This window comes from Solea solea, chromosome 7 (genome assembly GCF_958295425.1).
Source record: "Solea solea chromosome 7, fSolSol10.1, whole genome shotgun sequence".
Classification (NCBI taxonomy): Eukaryota; Metazoa; Chordata; class Actinopteri; order Pleuronectiformes; family Soleidae; genus Solea; species Solea solea.
Window position 1 is genome coordinate 24,525,120 of NC_081140.1, and position 27,669 is coordinate 24,552,788.

The window sequence follows — 27,669 nt, forward strand, 5'->3', positions numbered from 1 at the left end:
GGAGTCTACTTCAGCTTTTCATCACTTGATCTCAAAGTTTTACAATTCGACTGTTTGTTTTTCGAAGGTTAAATAGAGGCGTGATTGATGAGTGTAGGTCAGGCGTTGATGTGGAGATGTCGCAGTGCATGATGGGAAATGTGACTTTTTTGAAGGACTCAAATGCCAATAAGGGTATTAAAATAGTCTTATTTGCAGCGATTCTGATATTTTCTTCTGCCGTCGTTCGTCTTAGTGTAGTCACGTTTGGCATTCTGTCCTTGGTGTGGGTTGAACCTTTAGACCCCTGCGGGAGAAGGACTGTGCAGAGAATCACTATGTTTCCTACGCTAGTAGTCAGGCATCGCTTCTCGGCCTTTTGGCTAAGATCAAGTGTAGTATCTGTTCTTATCAGTTTAATATCTGATACGTCCCCTACCCGGGGACCATATATTAAATTGATTTTTGGAACTGGGAGATGGAACAGGGGCTTGCTCCGTCCACTCCACGCATCGACCTGGTATTGCAGCACCTCCAGGAATGGTGCACCCCCCTCATTTGTCCAAGTCTAAGCAATGATTACAGTCTCAGGTTGGGGTCTGGTTATGTGGTGTTGGCAGTACCTGAGCCGTGCAGTTTGGAGAAAAAGTAGTGTCCGAACCCCAGACAGCGTGGCAGTGGTTAGATTGTCACTCTCTCGCACCAACCAAAGAAACAGGAATTGCTTCCCTTTTGGAGAGGGATCAAAACCCTGTTGCCCTTTGCCTCCCTTACATTTCAGCTATTGATGAAATGACATTTGCCAGAATCTACTTCCAACATTTCATCACTTGAACTTGTAGTTTTACAATTGGACTGTTTGTTTTTCGAAGGTTAAATAGGCGCAATGGATGATCGTAGGTCAGGCTTTGATGTGGAAATGTTGCAGTGCATGATGGGAAATCATGAACTGCAACGGCGGGCAATGAAAAAATCTTTTTCTTTTTATTAAATAGTCTTTTATTTAAGCCTTTGTGTATGACACCTTTATTCAGTCCTGAATTCATGCAGAGTCACACAGCACCTCCAGGAGCTACGGTTCTGTTAGCTCTGTTAGCACCACTAGTGATTGTGGTTTGTCTGTGAAAGAGTGGCCTGTCCGTGATGTGTACAACTCATACTTACCTGGCAGGGGAGATACCATGATCAAGAAGGTGGTTCACCCAGGGCGAGGCTCGGCCATTGCACTCCGGTTGTGCTGACCCCTGCGAATTCCCCAAATGTGGGAATCTCGACTGCATAATTTTTGATAGTGGGGGACTGCGTTCGCGCTCTCCCCTGAAAAGTTGTACAACAAAGAATATGTCTGCAGTAGGTTCGGGTGCATCCGTGTCATTGTCGCTGTTGGACGCAGCAAGGTCATCAGTTGGGAACACTGAGTACTCTCGCCGCCCGTCGGTCTAACAAGCCGCTTGTGATCTGTCCTCAATTTGAGCTGTGCTGTGTGGAGAAACGTGGTTGTGGTTGGGGTTGGGTTGGGTTGGGGTGGGGTGCGGTGTGCTTTTGCGAAATAAACCCTTAAAACTGGGGCCCTGAAACTGCGCCTGGAAAACCAGCTTAGGGGCTCATTTCTGTCACTTACCTAACTGGAGAAGTTGGTACTGGTTCCTTAAACTGCAGCCTCAGGCCTTGCAGGAATCCTTCGTTGGGGAAAAGCTGTGTGTGAGAAAAGCTAAAATGAATATACATACAGTATATGAAATTGTCGACAGTATGGAACTGCAGGCCCACAGGCAGTAGGTTTAGGCCCGCAAAATTAAGCCCCTTTGTTTTAAACTTAACTCACTGAGTACCTGCCCTGTGATTGTCCCCCGTTCGTTGACATAAGTGAAATAATGAAACAAAAAACAAACGAAAAAAGGAATTCGCTGAGGGGCCTAATTCTACGGGCCTTAACCGGTTGCCTGCAAGTCTGCAGCTACACCCTTCTCAAAATGGTCGAGAAACACATCAAAACGCTGAGTGAAAGCTGGATAGATTAAAGTCTTGGGACTCGAGTAAAGTTTAAATGAAGTCTCACCAATCCCGACTATTATTGATAGTATTATAGAAAAGCTAACATGATAGTGTCGGTAGCATCGGAGCTGTGCAGTTGGGAGAAACAGTGTTGTTCATACCCCCAGACCAGTAGGTGGCCGTGTTGAGATTGTCACCCTCTCGCAGCTAACAAAGAACCAGGAGGGGCTTCGTTCCTTGAGAGGGATAATAAGCCCTTTGCATTTTGCTTCTCTTACATCTCAGTCGTTGATCAAACGACATTTGCCGGAGTCTACTTCAGCTTTTCATCACTTGATCTCAAAGTTTTACAATTCGACTGTTTGTTTTTCGAAGGTTAAATAGAGGCGTGATTGATGAGTGTAGGTCAGGCGTTGATGTGGAGATGTCGCATTGCATGATGGGAAATGTGACTTTTTTGAAGGACTCAAATGCCAATAAGGGTATTAAAATAGTCTTATTTGCAGCGATTCTGATATTTTCTTCTGCCGTCGTTCGTCTTAGTGTAGTCACGTTTGGCATTCTGTCCTTGGTGTGGGTTGAACCTTTAGACCCCTGCGGGAGAAGGACTGTGCAGAGAATCACTATGTTTCCTACGCCAGTAGTCAGGCATCGCTTCTCGGCCTTTTGGCTAAGATCAAGTGTAGTATCTGTTCTTATCAGTTTAATATCTGATACGTCCCCTACCCGGGGACCATATATTAAATTGATTTTTGGAACTGGGAGATGGAACAGGGGCTTGCTCCGTCCACTCCACGCATCGACCTGGTATTGCAGCACCTCCAGGAATGGTGCACCCCCCTCATTTGTCCAAGTCTAAGCAATGATTACAGTCTCAGGTTGGGGTCTGGTTATGTGGTGTTGGCAGTACCTGAGCCGTGCAGTTTGGAGAAAAAGTAGTGTCTGAACCCCAGACAGCGTGGCAGTGGTCAGATTGTCACTCTCTCGCACCAACCAAAGAAACAGGAGTTGCTTCCCTATTGGAGAGGGATCAAAACCCTGTTGCCCTTTGCCTCCCTTACATTTCAGCTGTTGATGAAATGACATTTGCCAGAATCTACTTCCAACATTTCATCACTTGAACTTGTAGTTTTACAATTCGACTGTTTGTTTTTCGAAGGTTAAATAGGCGCAATGGATGATCGTAGGTCAGGCTTTGATGTGGAAATGTTGCAGTGCATGATGGGAAATCATGCACTGCAACGGCGGGCAATGAAAAAATCTTTTTCTTTTTATTAAATAGTCTTTTATTTAAGCCTTTGTGTATGACACCTTTATTCAGTCCTGAATTCATGCAGAGTCACACAGCACCTCCAGGAGCTACGGTTCTGTTAGCTCTGTTAGCACCACTAGTGATTGTGGTTTGTCTGTGAAAGAGTGGCCTGTCCGTGATGTGTACAACTCATACTTACCTGGCAGGGGAGATACCATGATCAAGAAGGTGGTTCACCCAGGGCGAGGCTCGGCCATTGCACTTCGGTTGTGCTGACCCCTGCGAATTCCCCAAATGTGGGAATCTCGACTGCATAATTTCTGATAGTGGGGGACTGCGTTCGCGCTCTCCCCTGAAAAGTTGTACAACAAAGAATATGTCTGCAGTAGGTTCGGATGCATCCGTGTCATTGTCGCTGTTGGACGCAGCAAGGTCATCAGTTGGGAACACTGAGTACTCTCGCCGCCCGTCGGTCTAACAAGCCGCTTGTGAGCCGTCCTCAATTTGAGCTGTGCTGTGTGGAGAAACGTGGTTGTGGTTGGGGTTGGGGGTGGGTTGGGTTGGGTTGGGGTGGGGTGCGGTGTGCTTTTGCGAAATAAACCCTTAAAACTGGGGCCCTGAAACTGCGCCTGGAAAACCAGCTTAGGGGCTCATTTCTGTCACTTACCTAACTGGAGAAGTTGGTACTGGTTCCTTAAACTGCAGCCTCAGGCCTTGCAGGAATCCTTCGTTGGGGAAAAGCTGTGTGTGAGAAAAGCTAAAATGAATATACATACAGTATATGAAATTGTCGACAGTATGGAACTGCAGGCCCACAGGCAGTAGGTTTAGGCCCGCAAAATTAAGCCCCTTTGTTTTAAACTTAACTCACTGAGTACCTGCCCTGTGATTGTCCCCCGTTCGTTGACATAAGTGAAATAATGAAACAAAAAACAAACGAAAAAAGGAATTCGCTGAGGGGCCTAATTCTACGGGCCTTAACCGGTTGCCTGCAAGTCTGCAGCTACACCCTTCTCAAAATGGTCGAGAAACACATCAAAACGCTGAGTGAAAGCTGGATAGATTAAAGTCTTGGGACTCGAGTAAAGTTTAAATGAAGTCTCACCAATCCCGACTATTATTGATAGTATTATAGAAAAGCTAACATGATAGTGTCGGTAGCATCGGAGCTGTGCAGTTGGGAGAAACAGTGTTGTTCATACCCCCAGACCAGTAGGTGGCCGTGTTGAGATTGTCACCCTCTCGCAGCTAACAAAGAACCAGGAGGGGCTTCGTTCCTTGAGAGGGATAATAAGCCCTTTGCATTTTGCTTCTCTTACATCTCAGTCGTTGATCAAACGACATTTGCCGGAGTCTACTTCAGCTTTTCATCACTTGATCTCAAAGTTTTACAATTCGACTGTTTGTTTTTCGAAGGTTAAATAGAGGCGTGATTGATGAGTGTAGGTCAGGCGTTGATGTGGAGATGTCGCATTGCATGATGGGAAATGTGACTTTTTTGAAGGACTCAAATGCCAATAAGGGTATTAAAATAGTCTTATTTGCAGCGATTCTGATATTTTCTTCTGCCGTCGTTCGTCTTAGTGTAGTCACGTTTGGCATTCTGTCCTTGGTGTGGGTTGAACCTTTAGACCCCTGCGGGAGAAGGACTGTGCAGAGAATCACTATGTTTCCTACGCTAGTAGTCAGGCATCGCTTCTCGGCCTTTTGGCTAAGATCAAGTGTAGTATCTGTTCTTATCAGTTTAATATCTGATACGTCCCCTACCCGGGGACCATATATTAAATTGATTTTTGGAACTGGGAGATGGAACAGGGGCTTGCTCCGTCCACTCCACGCATCGACCTGGTATTGCAGCACCTCCAGGAATGGTGCACCCCCCTCATTTGTCCAAGTCTAAGCAATGATTACAGTCTCAGGTTGGGGTCTGGTTATGTGGTGTTGGCAGTACCTGAGCCGTGCAGTTTGGAGAAAAAGTAGTGTCCGAACCCCAGACAGCGTGGCAGTGGTTAGATTGTCACTCTCTCGCACCAACCAAAGAAACAGGAATTGCTTCCCTTTTGGAGAGGGATCAAAACCCTGTTGCCCTTTGCCTCCCTTACATTTCAGCTATTGATGAAATGACATTTGCCAGAATCTACTTCCAACATTTCATCACTTGAACTTGTAGTTTTACAATTGGACTGTTTGTTTTTCGAAGGTTAAATAGGCGCAATGGATGATCGTAGGTCAGGCTTTGATGTGGAAATGTTGCAGTGCATGATGGGAAATCATGAACTGCAACGGCGGGCAATGAAAAAATCTTTTTCTTTTTATTAAATAGTCTTTTATTTAAGCCTTTGTGTATGACACCTTTATTCAGTCCTGAATTCATGCAGAGTCACACAGCACCTCCAGGAGCTACGGTTCTGTTAGCTCTGTTAGCACCACTAGTGATTGTGGTTTGTCTGTGAAAGAGTGGCCTGTCCGTGATGTGTACAACTCATACTTACCTGGCAGGGGAGATACCATGATCAAGAAGGTGGTTCACCCAGGGCGAGGCTCGGCCATTGCACTCCGGTTGCGCTGACCCCTGCGAATTCCCCAAATGTGGGAATCTCGACTGCATAATTTCTGATAGTGGGGGACTGCGTTCGCGCTCTCCCCTGAAAAGTTGTACAAAAAGAATATGTCTGCAGTAGGTTCGGATGCATCCGTGTCATTGTCGCTGTTGGACGCAGCAAGGTCATCAGTTGGGAACACTGAGTACTCTCGCCGCCCGTCGGTCTAACAAGCCGCTTGTGATCTGTCCTCAATTTGAGCTGTGCTGTGTGGAGAAACGTGGTTGTGGTTGGGGTTGGGGTTGGGGGTGGGGTGGGGTTGGGTTGGGTTGGGTTGGGGTGGGGTGCGGTGTGCTTTTGCGAAATAAACCCTTAAAACTGGGGCCCTGAAACTGCGCCTGGAAAACCAGCTTAGGGGCTCATTTCTGTCACTTACCTAACTGGAGAAGTTGGTACTGGTTCCTTAAACTGCAGCCTCAGGCCTTGCAGGAATCCTTCGTTGGAGAAAAGCTGTGTGTGAGAAAAGCTAAAATGAATATACATACAGTATATGAAATTGTCGACAGTATGGAACTGCAGGCCCACAGGCAGTAGGTTTAGGCCCGCAAAATTAAGCCCCTTTGTTTTAAACTTAACTCACTGAGTACCTGCCCTGTGATTGTCCCCCGTTCGTTGACATAAGTGAAATAATGAAACAAAAAACAAACGAAAAAAGGAATTCGCTGAGGGGCCTAATTCTACGGGCCTTAACCGGTTGCCTGCAAGTCTGCAGCTACACCCTTCTCAAAATGGTCGAGAAACACATCAAAACGCTGAGTGAAAGCTGGATAGATTAAAGTCTTGGGACTCGAGTAAAGTTTAAATGAAGTCTCACCAATCCCGACTATTATTGATAGTATTATAGAAAAGCTAACATGATAGTGTCGGTAGCATCGGAGCTGTGCAGTTGGGAGAAACAGTGTTGTTCATACCCCCAGACCAGTAGGTGGCCGTGTTGAGATTGTCACCCTCTCGCAGCTAACAAAGAACCAGGAGGGGCTTCGTTCCTTGAGAGGGATAATAAGCCCTTTGCATTTTGCTTCTCTTACATCTCAGTCGTTGATCAAACGACATTTGCCGGAGTCTACTTCAGCTTTTCATCACTTGATCTCAAAGTTTTACAATTCGACTGTTTGTTTTTCGAAGGTTAAATAGAGGCGTGATTGATGAGTGTAGGTCAGGCGTTGATGTGGAGATGGCGCAGTGCATGATGGGAAATGTGACTTTTTTGAAGGACTCAAATGCCAATAAGGGTATTAAAATAGTCTTATTTGCAGCGATTCTGATATTTTCTTCTGCCGTCGTTCGTCTTAGTGTAGTCACGTTTGGCATTCTGTCCTTGGTGTGGGTTGAACCTTTAGACCCCTGCGGGAGAAGGACTGTGCAGAGAATCACTATGTTTCCTACGCTAGTGGCCAGGCATCGCTTCTCGGCCTTTTGGCTAAGATCAAGTGTAGTATCTGTTCTTATCAGTTTAATATCTGATACGTCCCCTACCCGGGGACCATATATTAAATTGATTTTTGGAACTGGGAGATGGAACAGGGGCTTGCTCCGTCCACTCCACGCATCAACCTGGTATTGCAGCACCTCCAGGAATGGTGCACCCCCCTCATTTGTCCAAGTCTAAGCAATGATTACAGTCTCAGGTTGGGGTTTGGTTATGTGGTGTTGGCAGTACCTGAGCCGTGCAGTTTGGAGAAAAAGTAGTGTCCGAACCCCGGACAGCGTGGCAGTGGTTAGATTGTCACTCTCTCGCACCAACCAAAGAAACAGGAGTTGCTTCCCTATTGGAGAGGGATCAAAACCCTGTTGCCCTTTGCCTCCCTTACATTTCAGCTGTTGATGAAATGACATTTGCCAGAATCTACTTCCAACATTTCATCACTTGAACTTGTAGTTTTACAATTCGACTGTTTGTTTTTCGAAGGTTAAATAGGCGCAATGGATGATCGTAGGTCAGGCTTTGATGTGGAAATGTTGCAGTGCATGATGGGAAATCATGCACTGCAACGGCGGGCAATGAAAAAATCTTTTTCTTTTTATTAAATAGTCTTTTATTTAAGCCTTTGTGTATGACACCTTTATTCAGTCCTGAATTCATGCAGAGTCACACAGCACCTCCAGGAGCTACGGTTCTGTTAGCTCTGTTAGCACCACTAGTGATTGTGGTTTGTCTGTGAAAGAGTGGCCTGTCCGTGATGTGTACAACTCATACTTACCTGGCAGGGGAGATACCATGATCAAGAAGGTGGTTCACCCAGGGCGAGGCTCGGCCATTGCACTCCGGTTGTGCTGACCCCTGCGAATTCCCCAAATGTGGGAATCTCGACTGCATAATTTCTGATAGTGGGGGACTGCGTTCGCGCTCTCCCCTGAAAAGTTGTACAACAAAGAATATGTCTGCAGTAGGTTCGGATGCATCCGTGTCATTGTCGCTGTTGGACGCAGCAAGGTCATCAGTTGGGAACACTGAGTACTCTCGCCGCCCGTCGGTCTAACAAGCCGCTTGTGATCTGTCCTCAATTTGAGCTGTGCTGTGTGGAGAAACGTGGTTGTGGTTGGGGTTGGGGGTGGGGTGGGTTGGGTTGGGTTGGGGTGGGGTGCGGTGTGCTTTTGCGAAATAAACCCTTAAAACTGGGGCCCTGAAACTGCGCCTGGAAAACCAGCTTAGGGGCTCATTTCTGTCACTTACCTAACTGGAGAAGTTGGTACTGGTTCCTTAAACTGCAGCCTCAGGCCTTGCAGGAATCCTTCGTTGGGGAAAAGCTGTGTGTGAGAAAAGCTAAAATGAATATACATACAGTATATGAAATTGTCGACAGTATGGAACTGCAGGCCCACAGGCAGTAGGTTTAGGCCCGCAAAATTAAGCCCCTTTGTTTTAAACTTAACTCACTGAGTACCTGCCCTGTGATTGTCCCCCGTTCGTTGACATAAGTGAAATAATGAAACAAAAAACAAACGAAAAAAGGAATTCGCTGAGGGGCCTAATTCTACGGGCCTTAACCGGTTGCCTGCAAGTCTGCAGCTACACCCTTCTCAAAATGGTCGAGAAACACATCAAAACGCTGAGTGAAAGCTGGATAGATTAAAGTCTTGGGACTCGAGTAAAGTTTAAATGAAGTCTCACCAATCCCGACTATTATTGATAGTATTATAGAAAAGCTAACATGATAGTGTCGGTAGCATCGGAGCTGTGCAGTTGGGAGAAACAGTGTTGTTCATACCCCCAGACCAGTAGGTGGCCGTGTTGAGATTGTCACCCTCTCGCAGCTAACAAAGAACCAGGAGGGGCTTCGTTCCTTGAGAGGGATAATAAGCCCTTTGCATTTTGCTTCTCTTACATCTCAGTCGTTGATCAAACGACATTTGCCGGAGTCTACTTCAGCTTTTCATCACTTGATCTCAAAGTTTTACAATTCGACTGTTTGTTTTTCGAAAGGTTAAATAGAGGCGTGATTGATGAGTGTAGGTCAGGCGTTGATGTGGAGATGGCGCAGTGCATGATGGGAAATGTGACTTTTTTGAAGGACTCAAATGCCAATAAGGGTATTAAAATAGTCTTATTTGCAGCGATTCTGATATTTTCTTCTGCCGTCGTTCGTCTTAGTGTAGTCACGTTTGGCATTCTGTCCTTGGTGTGGGTTGAACCTTTAGACCCCTGCGGGAGAAGGACTGTGCAGAGAATCACTATGTTTCCTACGCTAGTAGTCAGGCATCGCTTCTCGGCCTTTTGGCTAAGATCAAGTGTAGTATCTGTTCTTATCAGTTTAATATCTGATACGTCCCCTACCCGGGGACCATATATTAAATTGATTTTTGGAACTGGGAGATGGAACAGGGGCTTGCTCCGTCCACTCCACGCATCGACCTGGTATTGCAGCACCTCCAGGAATGGTGCACCCCCTCATTTGTCCAAGTCTAAGCAATGATTACAGTCTCAGGTTGGGGTCTGGTTATGTGGTGTTGGCAGTACCTGAGCCGTGCAGTTTGGAGAAAAAGTAGTGTCCGAACCCCAGACAGCGTGGCAGTGGTTAGATTGTCACTCTCTTGCACCAACCAAAGAAACAGGAATTGCTTCCCTTTTGGAGAGGGATCAAAACCCTGTTGCCCTTTGCCTCCCTTACATTTCAGCTATTGATGAAATGACATTTGCCAGAATCTACTTCCAACATTTCATCACTTGAACTTGTAGTTTTACAATTGGACTGTTTGTTTTTCGAAGGTTAAATAGGCGCAATGGATGATCGTAGGTCAGGCTTTGATGTGGAAATGTTGCAGTGCATGATGGGAAATCATGAACTGCAACGGCGGGCAATGAAAAAATCTTTTTCTTTTTATTAAATAGTCTTTTATTTAAGCCTTTGTGTATGACACCTTTATTCAGTCCTGAATTCATGCAGAGTCACACAGCACCTCCAGGAGCTACGGTTCTGTTAGCTCTGTTAGCACCACTAGTGATTGTGGTTTGTCTGTGAAAGAGTGGCCTGTCCGTGATGTGTACAACTCATACTTACCTGGCAGGGGAGATACCATGATCAAGAAGGTGGTTCACCCAGGGCGAGGCTCGGCCATTGCACTCCGGTTGTGCTGACCCCTGCGAATTCCCCAAATGTGGGAATCTCGACTGCATAATTTCTGATAGTGGGGGACTGCGTTCGCGCTCTCCCCTGAAAAGTTGTACAACAAAGAATATGTCTGCAGTAGGTTCGGATGCATCCGTGTCATTGTCGCTGTTGGACGCAGCAAGGTCATCAGTTGGGAACACTGAGTACTCTCGCCGCCCGTCGGTCTAACAAGCCGCTTGTGATCTGTCCTCAATTTGAGCTGTGCTGTGTGGAGAAACGTGGTTGTGGTTGGGGTTGGGGGTGGGGTGGGTTGGGTTGGGTTGGGTTGGGGTGGGGTGCGGTGTGCTTTTGCGAAATAAACCCTTAAAACTGGGGCCCTGAAACTGCGCCTGGAAAACCAGCTTAGGGGCTCATTTCTGTCACTTACCTAACTGGAGAAGTTGGTACTGGTTCCTTAAACTGCAGCCTCAGGCCTTGCAGGAATCCTTCGTTGGGGAAAAGCTGTGTGTGAGAAAAGCTAAAATGAATATACATACAGTATATGAAATTGTCGACAGTATGGAACTGCAGGCCCACAGGCAGTAGGTTTAGGCCCGCAAAATTAAGCCCCTTTGTTTTAAACTTAACTCACTGAGTACCTGCCCTGTGATTGTCCCCCGTTCGTTGACATAAGTGAAATAATGAAACAAAAAACAAACGAAAAAAGGAATTCGCTGAGGGGCCTAATTCTACGGGCCTTAACCGGTTGCCTGCAAGTCTGCAGCTACACCCTTCTCAAAATGGTCGAGAAACACATCAAAACGCTGAGTGAAAGCTGGATAGATTAAAGTCTTGGGACTCGAGTAAAGTTTAAATGAAGTCTCACCAATCCCGACTATTATTGATAGTATTATAGAAAAGCTAACATGATAGTGTCGGTAGCATCGGAGCTGTGCAGTTGGGAGAAACAGTGTTGTTCATACCCCCAGACCAGTAGGTGGCCGTGTTGAGATTGTCACCCTCTCGCAGCTATCAAAGAACCAGGAGGGGCTTCGTTCCTTGAGAGGGATAATAAGCCCTTTGCATTTTGCTTCTCTTACATCTCAGTCGTTGATCAAACGACATTTGCCGGAGTCTACTTCAGCTTTTCATCACTTGATCTCAAAGTTTTACAATTCGACTGTTTGTTTTTCGAAAGGTTAAATAGAGGCGTGATTGATGAGTGTAGGTCAGGCGTTGATGTGGAGATGGCGCAGTGCATGATGGGAAATGTGACTTTTTTGAAGGACTCAAATGCCAATAAGGGTATTAAAATAGTCTTATTTGCAGCGATTCTGATATTTTCTTCTGCCGTCGTTCGTCTTAGTGTAGTCACGTTTGGCATTCTGTCCTTGGTGTGGGTTGAACCTTTAGACCCCTGCGGGAGAAGGACTGTGCAGAGAATCACTATGTTTCCTACGCTAGTGGCCAGGCATCGCTTCTCGGCCTTTTGGCTAAGATCAAGTGTAGTATCTGTTCTTATCAGTTTAATATCTGATACGTCCCCTACCCGGGGACCATATATTAAATTGATTTTTGGAACTGGGAGATGGAACAGGGGCTTGCTCCGTCCACTCCACGCATCGACCTGGTATTGCAGCACCTCCAGGAATGGTGCACCCCCCTCATTTGTCCAAGTCTAAGCAATGATTACAGTCTCAGGTTGGGGTCTGGTTATGTGGTGTTGGCAGTACCTGAGCCGTGCAGTTTGGAGAAAAAGTAGTGTCCGAACCCCAGACAGCGTGGCAGTGGTTAGATTGTCACTCTCTTGCACCAACCAAAGAAACAGGAATTGCTTCCCTTTTGGAGAGGGATCAAAACCCTGTTGCCCTTTGCCTCCCTTACATTTCAGCTATTGATGAAATGACATTTGCCAGAATCTACTTCCAACATTTCATCACTTGAACTTGTAGTTTTACAATTGGACTGTTTGTTTTTCGAAGGTTAAATAGGCGCAATGGATGATCGTAGGTCAGGCTTTGATGTGGAAATGTTGCAGTGCATGATGGGAAATCATGAACTGCAACGGCGGGCAATGAAAAAATCTTTTTCTTTTTATTAAATAGTCTTTTATTTAAGCCTTTGTGTATGACACCTTTATTCAGTCCTGAATTCATGCAGAGTCACACAGCACCTCCAGGAGCTACGGTTCTGTTAGCTCTGTTAGCACCACTAGTGATTGTGGTTTGTCTGTGAAAGAGTGGCCTGTCCGTGATGTGTACAACTCATACTTACCTGGCAGGGGAGATACCATGATCAAGAAGGTGGTTCACCCAGGGCGAGGCTCGGCCATTGCACTCCGGTTGTGCTGACCCCTGCGAATTCCCCAAATGTGGGAATCTCGACTGCATAATTTCTGATAGTGGGGGACTGCGTTCGCGCTCTCCCCTGAAAAGTTGTACAACAAAGAATATGTCTGCAGTAGGTTCGGATGCATCCGTGTCATTGTCGCTGTTGGACGCAGCAAGGTCATCAGTTGGGAACACTGAGTACTCTCGCCGCCCGTCGGTCTAACAAGCCGCTTGTGATCTGTCCTCAATTTGAGCTGTGCTGTGTGGAGAAACGTGGTTGTGGTTGGGGTTGGGGGTGGGGTGGGGTGGGTTGGGTTGGGTTGGGGTGGGGTGCGGTGTGCTTTTGCGAAATAAACCCTTAAAACTGGGGCCCTGAAACTGCGCCTGGAAAACCAGCTTAGGGGCTCATTTCTGTCACTTACCTAACTGGAGAAGTTGGTACTGGTTCCTTAAACTGCAGCCTCAGGCCTTGCAGGAATCCTTCGTTGGGGAAAAGCTGTGTGTGAGAAAAGCTAAAATGAATATACATACAGTATATGAAATTGTCGACAGTATGGAACTGCAGGCCCACAGGCAGTAGGTTTAGGCCCGCAAAATTAAGCCCCTTTGTTTTAAACTTAACTCACTGAGTACCTGCCCTGTGATTGTCCCCCGTTCGTTGACATAAGTGAAATAATGAAACAAAAAACAAACGAAAAAAGGAATTCGCTGAGGGGCCTAATTCTACGGGCCTTAACCGGTTGCCTGCAAGTCTGCAGCTACACCCTTCTCAAAATGGTCGAGAAACACATCAAAACGCTGAGTGAAAGCTGGATAGATTAAAGTCTTGGGACTCGAGTAAAGTTTAAATGAAGTCTCACCAATCCCGACTATTATTGATAGTATTATAGAAAAGCTAACATGATAGTGTCGGTAGCATCGGAGCTGTGCAGTTGGGAGAAACAGTGTTGTTCATACCCCCAGACCAGTAGGTGGCCGTGTTGAGATTGTCACCCTCTCGCAGCTAACAAAGAACCAGGAGGGGCTTCGTTCCTTGAGAGGGATAATAAGCCCTTTGCATTTTGCTTCTCTTACATCTCAGTCGTTGATCAAACGACATTTGCCGGAGTCTACTTCAGCTTTTCATCACTTGATCTCAAAGTTTTACAATTCGACTGTTTGTTTTTCGAAGGTTAAATAGAGGCGTGATTGATGAGTGTAGGTCAGGCGTTGATGTGGAGATGGCGCAGTGCATGATGGGAAATGTGACTTTTTTGAAGGACTCAAATGCCAATAAGGGTATTAAAATAGTCTTATTTGCAGCGATTCTGATATTTTCTTCTGCCGTCGTTCGTCTTAGTGTAGTCACGTTTGGCATTCTGTCCTTGGTGTGGGTTGAACCTTTAGACCCCTGCGGGAGAAGGACTGTGCAGAGAATCACTATGTTTCCTACGCTAGTGGCCAGGCATCGCTTCTCGGCCTTTTGGCTAAGATCAAGTGTAGTATCTGTTCTTATCAGTTTAATATCTGATACGTCCCCTACCCGGGGACCATATATTAAATTGATTTTTGGAACTGGGAGATGGAACAGGGGCTTGCTCCGTCCACTCCACGCATCAACCTGGTATTGCAGCACCTCCAGGAATGGTGCACCCCCCTCATTTGTCCAAGTCTAAGCATTGATTACAGTCTCAGGTTGGGGTTTGGTTATGTGGTGTTGGCAGTACCTGAGCCGTGCAGTTTGGAGAAAAAGTAGTGTCCGAACCCCGGACAGCGTGGCAGTGGTTAGATTGTCACTCTCTCGCACCAACCAAAGAAACAGGAGTTGCTTCCCTATTGGAGAGGGATCAAAACCCTGTTGCCCTTTGCCTCCCTTACATTTCAGCTGTTGATGAAATGACATTTGCCAGAATCTACTTCCAACATTTCATCACTTGAACTTGTAGTTTTACAATTCGACTGTTTGTTTTTCGAAGGTTAAATAGGCGCAATGGATGATCGTAGGTCAGGCTTTGATGTGGAAATGTTGCAGTGCATGATGGGAAATCATGCACTGCAACGGCGGGCAATGAAAAAATCTTTTTCTTTTTATTAAATAGTCTTTTATTTAAGCCTTTGTGTATGACACCTTTATTCAGTCCTGAATTCATGCAGAGTCACACAGCACCTCCAGGAGCTACGGTTCTGTTAGCTCTGTTAGCACCACTAGTGATTGTGGTTTGTCTGTGAAAGAGTGGCCTGTCCGTGACGTGTACAACTCATACTTACCTGGCAGGGGAGATACCATGATCAAGAAGGTGGTTCACCCAGGGCGAGGCTCGGCCATTGCACTCCGGTTGTGCTGACCCCTGCGAATTCCCCAAATGTGGGAATCTCGACTGCATAATTTCTGATAGTGGGGGACTGCGTTCGCGCTCTCCCCTGAAAAGTTGTACAACAAAGAATATGTCTGCAGTAGGTTCGGATGCATCCGTGTCATTGTCGCTGTTGGACGCAGCAAGGTCATCAGTTGGGAACACTGAGTACTCTCGCCGCCCGTCGGTCTAACAAGCCGCTTGTGATCTGTCCTCAATTTGAGCTGTGCTGTGTGGAGAAACGTGGTTGTGGTTGGGGTTGGGGTTGGGGTTGGGGGTGGGGTGGGTTGGGTTGGGTTGGGTTGGGTTGGGTTGGGTTGGGGTGGGGTGCGGTGTGCTTTTGCGAAATAAACCCTTAAAACTGGGGCCCTGAAACTGCGCCTGGAAAACCAGCTTAGGGGCTCATTTCTGTCACTTACCTAACTGGAGAAGTTGGTACTGGTTCCTTAAACTGCAGCCTCAGGCCTTGCAGGAATCCTTCGTTGGGGAAAAGCTGTGTGTGAGAAAAGCTAAAATGAATATACATACAGTATATGAAATTGTCGACAGTATGGAACTGCAGGCCCACAGGCAGTAGGTTTAGGCCCGCAAAATTAAGCCCCTTTGTTTTAAACTTAACTCACTGAGTACCTGCCCTGTGATTGTCCCCCGTTCGTTGACATAAGTGAAATAATGAAACAAAAAACAAACGAAAAAAGGAATTCGCTGAGGGGCCTAATTCTACGGGCCTTAACCGGTTGCCTGCAAGTCTGCAGCTACACCCTTCTCAAAATGGTCGAGAAACACATCAAAACGCTGAGTGAAAGCTGGATAGATTAAAGTCTTGGGACTCGAGTAAAGTTTAAATGAAGTCTCACCAATCCCGACTATTATTGATAGTATTATAGAAAAGCTAACATGATAGTGTCGGTAGCATCGGAGCTGTGCAGTTGGGAGAAACAGTGTTGTTCATACCCCCAGACCAGTAGGTGGCCGTGTTGAGATTGTCACCCTCTCGCAGCTATCAAAGAACCAGGAGGGGCTTCGTTCCTTGAGAGGGATAATAAGCCCTTTGCATTTTGCTTCTCTTACATCTCAGTCGTTGATCAAACGACATTTGCCGGAGTCTACTTCAGCTTTTCATCACTTGATCTCAAAGTTTTACAATTCGACTGTTTGTTTTTCGAAAGGTTAAATAGAGGCGTGATTGATGAGTGTAGGTCAGGCGTTGATGTGGAGATGGCGCAGTGCATGATGGGAAATGTGACTTTTTTGAAGGACTCAAATGCCAATAAGGGTATTAAAATAGTCTTATTTGCAGCGATTCTGATATTTTCTTCTGCCGTCGTTCGTCTTAGTGTAGTCACGTTTGGCATTCTGTCCTTGGTGTGGGTTGAACCTTTAGACCCCTGCGGGAGAAGGACTGTGCAGAGAATCACTATGTTTCCTACGCTAGTGGCCAGGCATCGCTTCTCGGCCTTTTGGCTAAGATCAAGTGTAGTATCTGTTCTTATCAGTTTAATATCTGATACGTCCCCTACCCGGGGACCATATATTAAATTGATTTTTGGAACTGGGAGATGGAACAGGGGCTTGCTCCGTCCACTCCACGCATCGACCTGGTATTGCAGCACCTCCAGGAATGGTGCACCCCCCTCATTTGTCCAAGTCTAAGCAATGATTACAGTCTCAGGTTGGGGTCTGGTTATGTGGTGTTGGCAGTACCTGAGCCGTGCAGTTTGGAGAAAAAGTAGTGTCCGAACCCCAGACAGCGTGGCAGTGGTTAGATTGTCACTCTCTTGCACCAACCAAAGAAACAGGAATTGCTTCCCTTTTGGAGAGGGATCAAAACCCTGTTGCCCTTTGCCTCCCTTACATTTCAGCTATTGATGAAATGACATTTGCCAGAATCTACTTCCAACATTTCATCACTTGAACTTGTAGTTTTACAATTGGACTGTTTGTTTTTCGAAGGTTAAATAGGCGCAATGGATGATCGTAGGTCAGGCTTTGATGTGGAAATGTTGCAGTGCATGATGGGAAATCATGAACTGCAACGGCGGGCAATGAAAAAATCTTTTTCTTTTTATTAAATAGTCTTTTATTTAAGCCTTTGTGTATGACACCTTTATTCAGTCCTGAATTCATGCAGAGTCACACAGCACCTCCAGGAGCTACGGTTCTGTTAGCTCTGTTAGCACCACTAGTGATTGTGGTTTGTCTGTGAAAGAGTGGCCTGTCCGTGATGTGTACAACTCATACTTACCTGGCAGGGGAGATACCATGATCAAGAAGGTGGTTCACCCAGGGCGAGGCTCGGCCATTGCACTCCGGTTGTGCTGACCCCTGCGAATTCCCCAAATGTGGGAATCTCGACTGCATAATTTCTGATAGTGGGGGACTGCGTTCGCGCTCTCCCCTGAAAAGTTGTACAACAAAGAATATGTCTGCAGTAGGTTCGGATGCATCCGTGTCATTGTCGCTGTTGGACGCAGCAAGGTCATCAGTTGGGAACACTGAGTACTCTCGCCGCCCGTCGGTCTAACAAGCCGCTTGTGATCTGTCCTCAATTTGAGCTGTGCTGTGTGGAGAAACGTGGTTGTGGTTGGGGTTGGGGGTGGGGTGGGGTGGGTTGGGTTGGGTTGGGGTGGGGTGCGGTGTGCTTTTGCGAAATAAACCCTTAAAACTGGGGCCCTGAAACTGCGCCTGGAAAACCAGCTTAGGGGCTCATTTCTGTCACTTACCTAACTGGAGAAGTTGGTACTGGTTCCTTAAACTGCAGCCTCAGGCCTTGCAGGAATCCTTCGTTGGGGAAAAGCTGTGTGTGAGAAAAGCTAAAATGAATATACATACAGTATATGAAATTGTCGACAGTATGGAACTGCAGGCCCACAGGCAGTAGGTTTAGGCCCGCAAAATTAAGCCCCTTTGTTTTAAACTTAACTCACTGAGTACCTGCCCTGTGATTGTCCCCCGTTCGTTGACATAAGTGAAATAATGAAACAAAAAACAAACGAAAAAAGGAATTCGCTGAGGGGCCTAATTCTACGGGCCTTAACCGGTTGCCTGCAAGTCTGCAGCTACACCCTTCTCAAAATGGTCGAGAAACACATCAAAACGCTGAGTGAAAGCTGGATAGATTAAAGTCTTGGGACTCGAGTAAAGTTTAAATGAAGTCTCACCAATCCCGACTATTATTGATAGTATTATAGAAAAGCTAACATGATAGTGTCGGTAGCATCGGAGCTGTGCAGTTGGGAGAAACAGTGTTGTTCATACCCCCAGACCAGTAGGTGGCCGTGTTGAGATTGTCACCCTCTCGCAGCTAACAAAGAACCAGGAGGGGCTTCGTTCCTTGAGAGGGATAATAAGCCCTTTGCATTTTGCTTCTCTTACATCTCAGTCGTTGATCAAACGACATTTGCCGGAGTCTACTTCAGCTTTTCATCACTTGATCTCAAAGTTTTACAATTCGACTGTTTGTTTTTCGAAGGTTAAATAGAGGCGTGATTGATGAGTGTAGGTCAGGCGTTGATGTGGAGATGGCGCAGTGCATGATGGGAAATGTGACTTTTTTGAAGGACTCAAATGCCAATAAGGGTATTAAAATAGTCTTATTTGCAGCGATTCTGATATTTTCTTCTGCCGTCGTTCGTCTTAGTGTAGTCACGTTTGGCATTCTGTCCTTGGTGTGGGTTGAACCTTTAGACCCCTGCGGGAGAAGGACTGTGCAGAGAATCACTATGTTTCCTACGCTAGTGGCCAGACATCGCTTCTCGGCCTTTTGGCTAAGATCAAGTGTAGTATCTGTTCTTATCAGTTTAATATCTGATACGTCCCCTACCCGGGGACCATATATTAAATTGATTTTTGGAACTGGGAGATGGAACAGGGGCTTGCTCCGTCCACTCCACGCATCAACCTGGTATTGCAGCACCTCCAGGAATGGTGCACCCCCCTCATTTGTCCAAGTCTAAGCATTGATTACAGTCTCAGGTTGGGGTTTGGTTATGTGGTGTTGGCAGTACCTGAGCCGTGCAGTTTGGAGAAAAAGTAGTGTCCGAACCCCGGACAGCGTGGCAGTGGTTAGATTGTCACTCTCTCGCACCAACCAAAGAAACAGGAGTTGCTTCCCTATTGGAGAGGGATCAAAACCCTGTTGCCCTTTGCCTCCCTTACATTTCAGCTGTTGATGAAATGACATTTGCCAGAATCTACTTCCAACATTTCATCACTTGAACTTGTAGTTTTACAATTCGACTGTTTGTTTTTCGAAGGTTAAATAGGCGCAATGGATGATCGTAGGTCAGGCTTTGATGTGGAAATGTTGCAGTGCATGATGGGAAATCATGCACTGCAACGGCGGGCAATGAAAAAATCTTTTTCTTTTTATTAAATAGTCTTTTATTTAAGCCTTTGTGTATGACACCTTTATTCAGTCCTGAATTCATGCAGAGTCACACAGCACCTCCAGGAGCTACGGTTCTGTTAGCTCTGTTAGCACCACTAGTGATTGTGGTTTGTCTGTGAAAGAGTGGCCTGTCCGTGACGTGTACAACTCATACTTACCTGGCAGGGGAGATACCATGATCAAGAAGGTGGTTCACCCAGGGCGAGGCTCGGCCATTGCACTCCGGTTGTGCTGACCCCTGCGAATTCCCCAAATGTGGGAATCTCGACTGCATAATTTCTGATAGTGGGGGACTGCGTTCGCGCTCTCCCCTGAAAAGTTGTACAACAAAGAATATGTCTGCAGTAGGTTCGGATGCATCCGTGTCATTGTCGCTGTTGGACGCAGCAAGGTCATCAGTTGGGAACACTGAGTACTCTCGCCGCCCGTCGGTCTAACAAGCCGCTTGTGATCTGTCCTCAATTTGAGCTGTGCTGTGTGGAGAAACGTGGTTGTGGTTGGGGTTGGGGTTGGGGTTGGGGGTGGGGTGGGTTGGGTTGGGTTGGGTTGGGTTGGGTTGGGTTGGGTTGGGGTGGGGTGCGGTGTGCTTTTGCGAAATAAACCCTTAAAACTGGGGCCCTGAAACTGCGCCTGGAAAACCAGCTTAGGGGCTCATTTCTGTCACTTACCTAACTGGAGAAGTTGGTACTGGTTCCTTAAACTGCAGCCTCAGGCCTTGCAGGAATCCTTCGTTGGGGAAAAGCTGTGTGTGAGAAAAGCTAAAATGAATATACATACAGTATATGAAATTGTCGACAGTATGGAACTGCAGGCCCACAGGCAGTAGGTTTAGGCCCGCAAAATTAAGCCCCTTTGTTTTAAACTTAACTCACTGAGTACCTGCCCTGTGATTGTCCCCCGTTCGTTGACATAAGTGAAATAATGAAACAAAAAACAAACGAAAAAAGGAATTCGCTGAGGGGCCTAATTCTACGGGCCTTAACCGGTTGCCTGCAAGTCTGCAGCTACACCCTTCTCAAAATGGTCGAGAAACACATCAAAACGCTGAGTGAAAGCTGGATAGATTAAAGTCTTGGGACTCGAGTAAAGTTTAAATGAAGTCTCACCAATCCCGACTATTATTGATAGTATTATAGAAAAGCTAACATGATAGTGTCGGTAGCATCGGAGCTGTGCAGTTGGGAGAAACAGTGTTGTTCATACCCCCAGACCAGTAGGTGGCCGTGTTGAGATTGTCACCCTCTCGCAGCTAACAAAGAACCAGGAGGGGCTTCGTTCCTTGTGAGGGATAATAAGCCCTTTGCATTTTGCTTCTCTTACATCTCAGTCGTTGATCAAACGACATTTGCCGGAGTCTACTTCAGCTTTTCATCACTTGATCTCAAAGTTTTACAATTCGACTGTTTGTTTTTCGAAAGGTTAAATAGAGGCGTGATTGATGAGTGTAGGTCAGGCGTTGATGTGGAGATGGCGCAGTGCATGATGGGAAATGTGACTTTTTTGAAGGACTCAAATGCCAATAAGGGTATTAAAATAGTCTTATTTGCAGCGATTCTGATATTTTCTTCTGCCGTCGTTCGTCTTAGTGTAGTCACGTTTGGCATTCTGTCCTTGGTGTGGGTTGAACCTTTAGACCCCTGCGGGAGAAGGACTGTGCAGAGAATCACTATGTTTCCTACGCTAGTAGTCAGGCATCGCTTCTCGGCCTTTTGGCTAAGATCAAGTGTAGTATCTGTTCTTATCAGTTTAATATCTGATACGTCCCCTACCCGGGGACCATATATTAAATTGATTTTTGGAACTGGGAGATGGAACAGGGGCTTGCTCCGTCCACTCCACGCATCGACCTGGTATTGCAGCACCTCCAGGAATGGTGCACCCCCTCATTTGTCCAAGTCTAAGCAATGATTACAGTCTCAGGTTGGGGTCTGGTTATGTGGTGTTGGCAGTACCTGAGCCGTGCAGTTTGGAGAAAAAGTAGTGTCCGAACCCCAGACAGCGTGGCAGTGGTTAGATTGTCACTCTCTTGCACCAACCAAAGAAACAGGAATTGCTTCCCTTTTGGAGAGGGATCAAAACCCTGTTGCCCTTTGCCTCCCTTACATTTCAGCTATTGATGAAATGACATTTGCCAGAATCTACTTCCAACATTTCATCACTTGAACTTGTAGTTTTACAATTCGACTGTTTGTTTTTCGAAGGTTAAATAGGCGCAATGGATGATCGTAGGTCAGGCTTTGATGTGGAAATGTTGCAGTGCATGATGGGAAATCATGAACTGCAACGGCGGGCAATGAAAAAATCTTTTTCTTTTTATTAAATAGTCTTTTATTTAAGCCTTTGTGTATGACACCTTTATTCAGTCCTGAATTCATGCAGAGTCACACAGCACCTCCAGGAGCTACGGTTCTGTTAGCTCTGTTAGCACCACTAGTGATTGTGGTTTGTCTGTGAAAGAGTGGCCTGTCCGTGATGTGTACAACTCATACTTACCTGGCAGGGGAGATACCATGATCAAGAAGGTGGTTCACCCAGGGCGAGGCTCGGCCATTGCACTCCGGTTGTGCTGACCCCTGCGAATTCCCCAAATGTGGGAATCTCGACTGCATAATTTCTGATAGTGGGGGACTGCGTTCGCGCTCTCCCCTGAAAAGTTGTACAACAAAGAATATGTCTGCAGTAGGTTCGGATGCATCCGTGTCATTGTCGCTGTTGGACGCAGCAAGGTCATCAGTTGGGAACACTGAGTACTCTCGCCGCCCGTCGGTCTAACAAGCCGCTTGTGATCTGTCCTCAATTTGAGCTGTGCTGTGTGGAGAAACGTGGTTGTGGTTGGGGTTGGGGGTGGGGTGGGTTGGGTTGGGTTGGGTTGGGTTGGGTTGGGGTGGGGTGCGGTGTGCTTTTGCGAAATAAACCCTTAAAACTGGGGCCCTGAAACTGCGCCTGGAAAACCAGCTTAGGGTCTCATTTCTGTCACTTACCTAACTGGAGAAGTTGGTACTGGTTCCTTAAACTGCAGCCTCAGGCCTTGCAGGAATCCTTCGTTGGGGAAAAGCTGTGTGTGAGAAAAGCTAAAATGAATATACATACAGTATATGAAATTGTCGACAGTATGGAACTGCAGGCCCACAGGCAGTAGGTTTAGGCCCGCAAAATTAAGCCCCTTTGTTTTAAACTTAACTCACTGAGTACCTGCCCTGTGATTGTCCCCCGTTCGTTGACATAAGTGAAATAATGAAACAAAAAACAAACGAAAAAAGGAATTCGCTGAGGGGCCTAATTCTACGGGCCTTAACCGGTTGCCTGCAAGTCTGCAGCTACACCCTTCTCAAAATGGTCGAGAAACACATCAAAACGCTGAGTGAAAGCTGGATAGATTAAAGTCTTGGGACTCGAGTAAAGTTTAAATGAAGTCTCACCAATCCCGACTATTATTGATAGTATTATAGAAAAGCTAACATGATAGTGTCGGTAGCATCGGAGCTGTGCAGTTGGGAGAAACAGTGTTGTTCATACCCCCAGACCAGTAGGTGGCCGTGTTGAGATTGTCACCCTCTCGCAGCTAACAAAGAACCAGGAGGGGCTTCGTTCCTTGAGAGGGATAATAAGCCCTTTGCATTTTGCTTCTCTTACATCTCAGTCGTTGATCAAACGACATTTGCCGGAGTCTACTTCAGCTTTTCATCACTTGATCTCAAAGTTTTACAATTCGACTGTTTGTTTTTCGAAGGTTAAATAGAGGCGTGATTGATGAGTGTAGGTCAGGCGTTGATGTGGAGATGGCGCAGTGCATGATGGGAAATGTGACTTTTTTGAAGGACTCAAATGCCAATAAGGGTATTAAAATAGTCTTATTTGCAGCGATTCTGATATTTTCTTCTGCCGTCGTTCGTCTTAGTGTAGTCACGTTTGGCATTCTGTCCTTGGTGTGGGTTGAACCTTTAGACCCCTGCGGGAGAAGGACTGTGCAGAGAATCACTATGTTTCCTACGCTAGTGGCCAGGCATCGCTTCTCGGCCTTTTGGCTAAGATCAAGTGTAGTATCTGTTCTTATCAGTTTAATATCTGATACGTCCCTTACCCGGGGACCATATATTAAATTGATTTTTGGAACTGGGAGATGGAACAGGGGCTTGCTCCGTCCACTCCACGCATCAACCTGGTATTGCAGCACCTCAAGGAATGGTGCACTCCCCTCATTTGTCCAAGTCTAAGCAATGATTACAGTCTCAGGTTGGGGTTTGGTTATGTGGTGTTGGCAGTACCTGAGCCGTGCAGTTTGGAGAAAAAGTAGTTGTCGAACCCCGGACAGCGTGGCAGTGGTTAGATTGTCACTCTCTCGCACCAACCAAAGAAACAGGAGTTGCTTCCCTATTGGAGAGGGATCAAAACCCTGTTGCCCTTTGCCTCCCTTACATTTCAGCTGTTGATGAAATGACATTTGCCAGAATCTACTTCCAACATTTCATCACTTGAACTTGTAGTTTTACAATTCGACTGTTTGTTTTTCGAAGGTTAAATAGGCGCAATGGATGATCGTAGGTCAGGCTTTGATGTGGAAATGTTGCAGTGCATGATGGGAAATCATGCACTGCAACGGCGGGCAATGAAAAAATCTTTTTCTTTTTATTAAATAGTCTTTTATTTAAGCCTTTGTGTATGACACATTTATTCAGTCCTGAATTCATGCAGAGTCACACAGCACCTCCAGGAGCTACGGTTCTGTTAGCTCTGTTAGCACCACTAGTGATTGTGGTTTGTCTGTGAAAGAGTGGCCTGTCCGTGATGTGTACAACTCATACTTACCTGGCAGGGGAGATACCATGATCAAGAAGGTGGTTCACCCAGGGCGAGGCTCGGCCATTGCACTCCGGTTGTGCTGACCCCTGCGAATTCCCCAAATGTGGGAATCTCGACTGCATAATTTCTGATAGTGGGGGACTGCGTTCGCGCTCTCCCCTGAAAAGTTGTACAACAAAGAATATGTCTGCAGTAGGTTCGGATGCATCCGTGTCATTGTCGCTGTTGGACGCAGCAAGGTCATCAGTTGGGAACACTGAGTACTCTCGCCGCCCGTCGGTCTAACAAGCCGCTTGTGATCTGTCCTCAATTTGAGCTGTGCTGTGTGGAGAAACGTGGTTGTGGTTGGGGTTGGGGGTGGGTTGGGTTGGGTTGGGTTGGGTTGGGGTGGGGTGCGGTGTGCTTTTGCGAAATAAACCCTTAAAACTGGGGCCCTGAAACTGCGCCTGGAAAACCAGCTTAGGGGCTCATTTCTGTCACTTACCTAACTGGAGAAGTTGGTACTGGTTCCTTAAACTGCAGCCTCAGGCCTTGCAGGAATCCTTCGTTGGGGAAAAGCTGTGTGTGAGAAAAGCTAAAATGAATATACATACAGTATATGAAATTGTCGACAGTATGGAACTGCAGGCCCACAGGCAGTAGGTTTAGGCCCGCAAAATTAAGCCCCTTTGTTTTAAACTTAACTCACTGAGTACCTGCCCTGTGATTGTCCCCCGTTCGTTGACATAAGTGAAATAATGAAACAAAAAACAAACGAAAAAAGGAATTCGCTGAGGGGCCTAATTCTACGGGCCTTAACCGGTTGCCTGCAAGTCTGCAGCTACACCCTTCTCAAAATGGTCGAGAAACACATCAAAACGCTGAGTGAAAGCTGGATAGATTAAAGTCTTGGGACTCGAGTAAAGTTTAAATGAAGTCTCACCAATCCCGACTATTATTGATAGTATTATAGAAAAGCTAACATGATAGTGTCGGTAGCATCGGAGCTGTGCAGTTGGGAGAAACAGTGTTGTTCATACCCCCAGACCAGTAGGTGGCCGTGTTGAGATTGTCACCCTCTCGCAGCTAACAAAGAACCAGGAGGGGCTTCGTTCCTTGAGAGGGATAATAAGCCCTTTGCATTTTGCTTCTCTTACATCTCAGTCGTTGATCAAACGACATTTGCCGGAGTCTACTTCAGCTTTTCATCACTTGATCTCAAAGTTTTACAATTCGACTGTTTGTTTTTCGAAAGGTTAAATAGAGGCGTGATTGATGAGTGTAGGTCAGGCGTTGATGTGGAGATGGCGCAGTGCATGATGGGAAATGTGACTTTTTTGAAGGACTCAAATGCCAATAAGGGTATTAAAATAGTCTTATTTGCAGCGATTCTGATATTTTCTTCTGCCGTCGTTCGTCTTAGTGTAGTCACGTTTGGCATTCTGTCCTTGGTGTGGGTTGAACCTTTAGACCCCTGCGGGAGAAGGACTGTGCAGAGAATCACTATGTTTCCTACGCTAGTAGTCAGGCATCGCTTCTCGGCCTTTTGGCTAAAATCAAGTGTAGTATCTGTTCTTATCAGTTTAATATCTGATACGTCCCCTACCCGGGGACCATATATTAAATTGATTTTTGGAACTGGGAGATGGAACAGGGGCTTGCTCCGTCCACTCCACGCATCGACCTGGTATTGCAGCACCTCCAGGAATGGTGCACCCCCTCATTTGTCCAAGTCTAAGCAATGATTACAGTCTCAGGTTGGGGTCTGGTTATGTGGTGTTGGCAGTACCTGAGCCGTGCAGTTTGGAGAAAAAGTAGTGTCCGAACCCCAGACAGCGTGGCAGTGGTTAGATTGTCACTCTCTTGCACCAACCAAAGAAACAGGAATTGCTTCCCTTTTGGAGAGGGATCAAAACCTTGTTGCCCTTTGCCTCCCTTACATTTCAGCTATTGATGAAATGACATTTGCCAGAATCTACTTCCAACATTTCATCACTTGAACTTGTAGTTTTACAATTGGACTGTTTGTTTTTCGAAGGTTAAATAGGCGCAATGGATGATCGTAGGTCAGGCTTTGATGTGGAAATGTTGCAGTGCATGATGGGAAATCATGAACTGCAACGGCGGGCAATGAAAAAATCTTTTTCTTTTTATTAAATAGTCTTTTATTTAAGCCTTTGTGTATGACACCTTTATTCAGTCCTGAATTCATGCAGAGTCACACAGCACCTCCAGGAGCTACGGTTCTGTTAGCTCTGTTAGCACCACTAGTGATTGTGGTTTGTCTGTGAAAGAGTGGCCTGTCCGTGATGTGTACAACTCATACTTACCTGGCAGGGGAGATACCATGATCAAGAAGGTGGTTCACCCAGGGCGAGGCTCGGCCATTGCACTCCGGTTGTGCTGACCCCTGCGAATTCCCCAAATGTGGGAATCTCGACTGCATAATTTCTGATAGTGGGGGACTGCGTTCGCGCTCTCCCCTGAAAAGTTGTACAACAAAGAATATGTCTGCAGTAGGTTCGGATGCATCCGTGTCATTGTCGCTGTTGGACGCAGCAAGGTCATCAGTTGGGAACACTGAGTACTCTCGCCGCCCGTCGGTCTAACAAGCCGCTTGTGATCTGTCCTCAATTTGAGCTGTGCTGTGTGGAGAAACGTGGTTGTGGTTGGGGTTGGGGGTGGGGTGGGTTGGGTTGGGTTGGGTTGGGTTGGGTTGGGGTGGGGTGCGGTGTGCTTTTGCGAAATAAACCCTTAAAACTGGGGCCCTGAAACTGCGCCTGGAAAACCAGCTTAGGGGCTCATTTCTGTCACTTACCTAACTGGAGAAGTTGGTACTGGTTCCTTAAACTGCAGCCTCAGGCCTTGCAGGAATCCTTCGTTGGGGAAAAGCTGTGTGTGAGAAAAGCTAAAATGAATATACATACAGTATATGAAATTGTCGACAGTATGGAACTGCAGGCCCACAGGCAGTAGGTTTAGGCCCGCAAAATTAAGCCCCTTTGTTTTAAACTTAACTCACTGAGTACCTGCCCTGTGATTGTCCCCCGTTCGTTGACATAAGTGAAATAATGAAACAAAAAACAAACGAAAAAAGGAATTCGCTGAGGGGCCTAATTCTACGGGCCTTAACCGGTTGCCTGCAAGTCTGCAGCTACACCCTTCTCAAAATGGTCGAGAAACACATCAAAACGCTGAGTGAAAGCTGGATAGATTAAAGTCTTGGGACTCGAGTAAAGTTTAAATGAAGTCTCACCAATCCCGACTATTATTGATAGTATTATAGAAAAGCTAACATGATAGTGTCGGTAGCATCGGAGCTGTGCAGTTGGGAGAAACAGTGTTGTTCATACCCCCAGACCAGTAGGTGGCCGTGTTGAGATTGTCACCCTCTCGCAGCTAACAAAGAACCAGGAGGGGCTTCGTTCCTTGAGAGGGATAATAAGCCCTTTGCATTTTGCTTCTCTTACATCTCAGTCGTT

The 27,669-nt window shown here is 46.4% G+C and overlaps 1 protein-coding gene and 24 non-coding genes across 25 annotated transcripts in view; all 25 read left to right on the forward strand.

The window, feature by feature from the left end:
* The window catches only part of gbe1b (glucan (1,4-alpha-), branching enzyme 1b), a 150,242-nt gene that overhangs the window by 68,884 nt on the left and 53,689 nt on the right, over positions 1 to 27,669 (forward strand). The window lies entirely within an intron of this gene.
* On the forward strand, positions 343 to 533 carry LOC131463311 (U2 spliceosomal RNA). The gene has a single exon (XR_009241027.1). It is a non-coding gene; the product is annotated as a U2 spliceosomal RNA (small nuclear RNA).
* Positions 1,136 to 1,299, forward strand: LOC131463283 (U1 spliceosomal RNA). The gene has a single exon (XR_009240999.1). It is a non-coding gene; the product is annotated as a U1 spliceosomal RNA (small nuclear RNA).
* Positions 2,625 to 2,815, forward strand: LOC131463312 (U2 spliceosomal RNA). Its single transcript, XR_009241028.1, has one exon. It is a non-coding gene; the product is annotated as a U2 spliceosomal RNA (small nuclear RNA).
* Positions 3,418 to 3,581, forward strand: LOC131463267 (U1 spliceosomal RNA). Its single transcript, XR_009240984.1, has one exon. It is a non-coding gene; the product is annotated as a U1 spliceosomal RNA (small nuclear RNA).
* On the forward strand, positions 4,918 to 5,108 carry LOC131463313 (U2 spliceosomal RNA). The gene has a single exon (XR_009241029.1). It is a non-coding gene; the product is annotated as a U2 spliceosomal RNA (small nuclear RNA).
* On the forward strand, positions 5,711 to 5,874 carry LOC131463299 (U1 spliceosomal RNA). The gene has a single exon (XR_009241015.1). It is a non-coding gene; the product is annotated as a U1 spliceosomal RNA (small nuclear RNA).
* Positions 7,227 to 7,417, forward strand: LOC131463305 (U2 spliceosomal RNA). The gene has a single exon (XR_009241021.1). It is a non-coding gene; the product is annotated as a U2 spliceosomal RNA (small nuclear RNA).
* LOC131463287 (U1 spliceosomal RNA) lies at positions 8,020 to 8,183 on the forward strand. The gene has a single exon (XR_009241003.1). It is a non-coding gene; the product is annotated as a U1 spliceosomal RNA (small nuclear RNA).
* Positions 9,526 to 9,716, forward strand: LOC131463309 (U2 spliceosomal RNA). The gene has a single exon (XR_009241025.1). It is a non-coding gene; the product is annotated as a U2 spliceosomal RNA (small nuclear RNA).
* Positions 10,318 to 10,481, forward strand: LOC131463288 (U1 spliceosomal RNA). Its single transcript, XR_009241004.1, has one exon. It is a non-coding gene; the product is annotated as a U1 spliceosomal RNA (small nuclear RNA).
* On the forward strand, positions 11,829 to 12,019 carry LOC131463314 (U2 spliceosomal RNA). Its single transcript, XR_009241030.1, has one exon. It is a non-coding gene; the product is annotated as a U2 spliceosomal RNA (small nuclear RNA).
* On the forward strand, positions 12,622 to 12,785 carry LOC131463289 (U1 spliceosomal RNA). The gene has a single exon (XR_009241005.1). It is a non-coding gene; the product is annotated as a U1 spliceosomal RNA (small nuclear RNA).
* On the forward strand, positions 14,132 to 14,322 carry LOC131463306 (U2 spliceosomal RNA). Its single transcript, XR_009241022.1, has one exon. It is a non-coding gene; the product is annotated as a U2 spliceosomal RNA (small nuclear RNA).
* On the forward strand, positions 14,925 to 15,088 carry LOC131463290 (U1 spliceosomal RNA). Its single transcript, XR_009241006.1, has one exon. It is a non-coding gene; the product is annotated as a U1 spliceosomal RNA (small nuclear RNA).
* LOC131463315 (U2 spliceosomal RNA) lies at positions 16,463 to 16,653 on the forward strand. Its single transcript, XR_009241031.1, has one exon. It is a non-coding gene; the product is annotated as a U2 spliceosomal RNA (small nuclear RNA).
* Positions 17,256 to 17,419, forward strand: LOC131463291 (U1 spliceosomal RNA). Its single transcript, XR_009241007.1, has one exon. It is a non-coding gene; the product is annotated as a U1 spliceosomal RNA (small nuclear RNA).
* Positions 18,766 to 18,956, forward strand: LOC131463308 (U2 spliceosomal RNA). Its single transcript, XR_009241024.1, has one exon. It is a non-coding gene; the product is annotated as a U2 spliceosomal RNA (small nuclear RNA).
* LOC131463292 (U1 spliceosomal RNA) lies at positions 19,559 to 19,722 on the forward strand. The gene has a single exon (XR_009241008.1). It is a non-coding gene; the product is annotated as a U1 spliceosomal RNA (small nuclear RNA).
* LOC131463310 (U2 spliceosomal RNA) lies at positions 21,102 to 21,292 on the forward strand. The gene has a single exon (XR_009241026.1). It is a non-coding gene; the product is annotated as a U2 spliceosomal RNA (small nuclear RNA).
* Positions 21,894 to 22,057, forward strand: LOC131463293 (U1 spliceosomal RNA). Its single transcript, XR_009241009.1, has one exon. It is a non-coding gene; the product is annotated as a U1 spliceosomal RNA (small nuclear RNA).
* LOC131463322 (U2 spliceosomal RNA) lies at positions 23,414 to 23,604 on the forward strand. Its single transcript, XR_009241037.1, has one exon. It is a non-coding gene; the product is annotated as a U2 spliceosomal RNA (small nuclear RNA).
* LOC131463294 (U1 spliceosomal RNA) lies at positions 24,207 to 24,370 on the forward strand. Its single transcript, XR_009241010.1, has one exon. It is a non-coding gene; the product is annotated as a U1 spliceosomal RNA (small nuclear RNA).
* On the forward strand, positions 25,718 to 25,908 carry LOC131463321 (U2 spliceosomal RNA). Its single transcript, XR_009241036.1, has one exon. It is a non-coding gene; the product is annotated as a U2 spliceosomal RNA (small nuclear RNA).
* Positions 26,510 to 26,673, forward strand: LOC131463295 (U1 spliceosomal RNA). The gene has a single exon (XR_009241011.1). It is a non-coding gene; the product is annotated as a U1 spliceosomal RNA (small nuclear RNA).